The following is a 4968-nucleotide window of genomic DNA, read 5'->3' as shown; positions in this document are numbered from 1 at the left end:
TGCAAGGAAGATGCTTGGTGACTTTACTGCACCAAATTCCATTTTACATGGAAGAAGCATCTCAATTCCTGCCATTGGAGCAAACAACTTTGAGCTTAAACCTCAGTTAGTTTCTCTGATGCAACAGAACTGCAAGTTCCATGGACTTCCATCAGAAGATCCTTTTCAGTTCTTAACTGAATTCTTGCAGATCTGTGATACTGTTAAGACTAATGGGATTGATCCCGAGGTCTACAGGCTTATGCTTTTCCCGTTTGCTATAAGAGATAGAGCTAGAGTATGGTTGGACTCTCAACCTAAAGATAGCCTGGACTCTTGGGATAAGCTGGTCATGGCTTTCTTAGCCAAGTTCTTTCCTCCTCAAAAGCTTAGTAAGCTTAGAGTGGATGTTCAAACCTTCAGACAAAAGGAAGGTAAATCCCTCTATGAAGCTTGGGAGAGATACAAGGAACTAACCAAAAAGTGTCCTTCTGACATGCTTTCAGAATGGATCATCCTGGATATATTCTATGATGGTCTGTCTAAATTATCAAAGATGTCATTGGACCATTCTGCAGGTGGATCCATTCACCTAAAGAAAATACTTGCAGAAGCTCAAGAACTCATTGACATGGTTGCAAATAACCAGTTCATGTACACTTCTGAAAGGAATCCCGTGAGTAATGGGACGCCTCAGAAGAAAGGAGTTCTTGAAATTGATACTTTAAATGCCATATTGGCTCAGAATAAAATATTGACTCAGCAAGTCAATATGATCTCTCATAGTCTGAATGGATTGAAGGAATCATCCAATAGTACTAAAGAGGCATCTTCTGAAGAAGAAGCTTATGATCCTGAGAACCCTGCAATAGCAGAGGTGAATTACATGGGTGAACCCTATGGAAACACCTATAATCCCTCATGGAGAAATCATCCAAATTTCTCATAGAAGGATCAACAAAAGCCTCAACAAGGCTTTAATAATGGTGGAAGAAATAGGTTTAGCAATAGCAAACCTTTTCCATCATCCACTCAGCAACAGACAGAGAATTCTGAGCAGAATCTATCTAGCTTAGCAAATATAGTCTCTGATCTATCTAAGGCCACTATGAGTTTCATGAATGAAACAAGGTCCTCCATTAGGAATTTGGAGGCACAAGTGGGCCAGCTGAGTAAAAGAGTCACTGAAATCCCTCCAAGTACTCTCCTAAGCAATACAGAAGAAAATCTAAAAAGAGAGTACAAGGCCATAGCCTTACATGGTGTGGCCGAACCTACAAGGGAGGGAGAGGACATAAATCCCAGTAAGGAAGACCTCTTGGGGCGTTCAGTGACCAATAAGGAGTATCCCTTTGACGAACCAAAGGAATCTGAGGCTCATCTAGAAACCATAGAGATTCCATTGAACCTCCTTCTGCCCTTCATGAGCTCTGATGAGTACTCTTCTTCTGAAGAAAATGAAGACATTACTGAAGAGCAAGTTGCCAAGTACATTGGTGCAATCATGAAGCTGAATGCCAAATTATTTGGTAATGAGACTTGGGAAGATGTACCTCTCTTCCTCACCAATGAACTGAATGCATTGGACAGGCAGAAATTACCTCAAAAGAAACAGGATCCTGGAAAATTCTTAATACCTTGTACCATAGGCACCATGACCTTTGAGAAGGCTCTGTGTGACCTGGGGTCAGGAATAAACTTAATTCCACTCTCTGTAATGGAGAAACTAGGGATCTTTGAGGTGCAAGCTGCTAGAATCTCATTAGAGATGGCAGACAACTCAAAAAAACAGGCTTATGGACAAGTAGAGGACGTGTTAGTGAAGGTTGAAGGCCTTTACATCCCTGCTGATTTCATAATCCTAGACATTGGGAAGGATGAGGATGAATCCATCATCCTTAGAAGACCCTTCCTAGCCACAACAAGAGCTGTGATTGATGTGGACAGAGGAGAGTTGGTCCTTCAACTGAATGAGGACAACCTTATGTTTAAAACTCAAGGATCTCCCTCTGTAACCATGGAGAGGAAGCATGAAAAGCTTCTCTCACTGTAGAGTCAATCAAAGCCCCCACAGTCAAACTCTAAGTTTGGTGTTTGGAGGCCACAACCAAACTCTAAGTTTGGTGTTGAACCCCCACATTCAAACTCTAAGTTGGGTGTTGGGAGGTTCCAACCTTGCTCTGATTATCTGTAAGGCTCCATGAGAGCTCATTGTCAAGCTATTGACATTAAAGAAGCGCTTGTTGGGAGGCAACCCAATGTTATTTAATCATATCTATTTTATTTTCTCTTTCTTATTTCATGTTTTATTAGGTTGATGATCATGTGGAGTCACAAAAACTACTGAAAAATCAAAAACAAAATGAAAAAAATAGCATTGAAAACAGCACACCCTGGAGGAGAGCAGTCTGGCATTTAAATGCCAGAAACAAGCATCTGTCTGGCGTTAAACGCCAGAAATAGACACCAAGCTGGCGTTTAACGCTAGAAACAAGCATCTGCCTGGCGTTAAATGCCAGAAACAGGCTACATTTAGGCGTTTAACGCCAGAAACAAGCAGCAGTCTGGCGTAAAATGCCAGGATTGCACAGTAAGGGCATTTTACACGCCTAATTGGGGCAGGGATGTTAAGTCCTTGAAATTAGAGAAGAGGACCTCACTAAGAAAAGGATGGAGCAAATAAGAGATCATGGACCTCACCAAGAGCATTGCATCATCCTCCATGAAATTAGAGAAGATCAAAGAGCTATGAGGGAGGAGCAACAAAGACAAGGAAGAGACATAGAGGAGCTCAAAAGCACCATTAGTCCTTCAAGAAGAGGAAGACGTCACCCTCACTAAGGTGGACTCATTCCTTAATTTCCTTATCTATTTATTTGCTGTTTTTCAGTTTTTGAGCCTTATGTGTTATTTATGTTTGTGCCTTTACTACATGATCATTAGTGTCTAAGTGTCTATGCCTTAAAGTTATGAATATGAATCCATCACCTCTCTTGAATGAAAAATGTTTTAATTACAAAAGAACAAGAAGTACATGGTTTCAAATTCATCCTTGAATGAATGCTTGAACAGTGCATATGTCTTTTGAAGTTGTTGTTTATGAATGTTGAATATATTGGCTCTTAAAAGAATGATGAAAAAAGAGAAATGTTAAATGGCAAAAAAAAAAGAGAAAAAGAAAAAGGAAGCAGAAAAAGCCAAAAGCCCTTTAAACCAAAAGGCAAGAGCAAAAAGCCAATAGCCCTTAAAACCAAAAGGCAAGGGTAATAAAAAGGATCCAAGGCTTTGAGCATCAGTGGATAGGAGGGCCTAAAGGAATAAAATCCTGGCCTAAGCGGCTAAACCAAGCTGTCCCTAACCATGTGCTTGTGGCGTGAAGGTGTCAAGTGAAAACTTGAGACTGAGCAGTTAAAGTCAAGGTCCAAAGCAAAAACAGAGTGTGCTTAAGAACCCTGGATACCTCTAATTGGGGACTTTAGCAAAGCTGAGTCACAATCTGAAAAGGTTCACCCAGTTATGTGTCTGTGGCATTTATGTATTCAGTGGTAATACTGGAAAACAAAGTGCTTAGGGCCACGGCCAAGACTCATATAGTAGCTGTGTTCAAGAATCAACATACTGAACTAGGAGAATCAATAACACTATCTGAATTCTAAGTTCCTATAGAAGCCAATCATTCTGAACCTCAATGGATAAAGTGAGATGCCAAAACTATTCAAGAGGCAAAAAGATACAAGTCCTGCTCATCTGATTGGAGCTAAGTTTCATTGATATTTTAGAATTTATAGTATATTCTCTTCTTTTTATCCTATTTGATTTTCAGTTGCTTAGGGACAAGCAACAATTTAAGTTTGGTGTTGTGATGAGCGGATAATTTATACGCTTTTTGGCATTATTTTTTTACATAGTTTTCAGTATAATTTAGTTAGTTTTTAGTATATTTTTATTAGTTTTTAAATAAAATTCACATTTCTAGACTTTACTATGATTTTTTGTATTTTTCTGTGATTTCAGGTAATTTCTGGCTGAAATTGAGGGACTTGAGCAAAAATCAGATTTAGAGGATAAAGATGGACTGCAGATGCTGTTGGATTCTGACCTCCCTGCACTCAAAGTGGATTTTCTGTAGCTATAGAACTCCAAATGGTGCACTCTCAATTGAGATGAAAAGTAAACATCCAGGGATTTCCAGAAATATATAATAGTCCATACTTTGCTCGAGTTTAGACGACGCAAACTGGCGTTCAACACCAGCTCCATGCTGCATTCTGGAGTTAAACGCCAGAAACAGGTTGCAAAGTGGAGTTAAATGCCAGAAACAGGTTACAAAGTGGCGTTCAACTCCAAGAGAAGCCTTTACACGTGTAAAGCTCAATGCTCAGTCCAAGCACCCACCAAGTGGGCCCCGGAAGTGGATTTTTGCATCATTTACTCATTTCTGTAAACCCTAGTAACTAGTTTAGCATACATAGGACTTTTTACTATTGTATTTACATATTTGGATTATCTTTTGATCCTTTGATCACGTTTTGGAGGCTGGCCATTCGGCCATGCCTGGACCTTATCACTTATGTATTTTCAACGGTAGAGTTTCTACACTCCATAGATTAAGGTGTGGAGCTCTGCTGTTCCTCATGAATTAATACAAAGTACTACTGTTTTTCTATTCAATTTAAGCTTATTCCTTCTCTAAGATATCCATTCGCACCCAATAACATGATGAATGTGATGATTATGTGACGCTCATCATCATTATCAACTATGAACACGTGCCTGACAAACACTTCCGTTCTACATGCAAACAAGCTAGACTGAGTATCTCTTAGATATCTAATACAGAGGACCGAGTCCGAGATATTAGCATCTTCGTGGTATAAGTTAGAACCCATGGACGGCCATTCTTGAGATCCGGAATGTCTAAACCTTGTTTGTGGTATTCCGAGTAGGATCTGGGAAGGGATGGCTGTGACGAGCTTCAAACTCGCGAGT

The 4968-nt window shown here is 39.8% G+C and overlaps 1 non-coding gene across 1 annotated transcript; it reads right to left on the bottom strand.

The window, feature by feature from the left end:
• Window positions 1–373: 373 nt before the first annotated feature.
• Window positions 374–481, bottom strand: LOC112773467 (small nucleolar RNA R71). Its single transcript, XR_003188015.1, has one exon. It is a non-coding gene; the product is annotated as a small nucleolar RNA R71 (small nucleolar RNA).
• Window positions 482–4968: the final 4487 nt, after the last annotated feature.

The sequence above is a fragment of the Arachis hypogaea genome, chromosome 18, assembly GCF_003086295.3.
Source record: "Arachis hypogaea cultivar Tifrunner chromosome 18, arahy.Tifrunner.gnm2.J5K5, whole genome shotgun sequence".
Classification (NCBI taxonomy): domain Eukaryota; kingdom Viridiplantae; phylum Streptophyta; class Magnoliopsida; order Fabales; family Fabaceae; genus Arachis; species Arachis hypogaea.
This window is presented reverse-complemented; position numbering and strand designations above follow the sequence as displayed.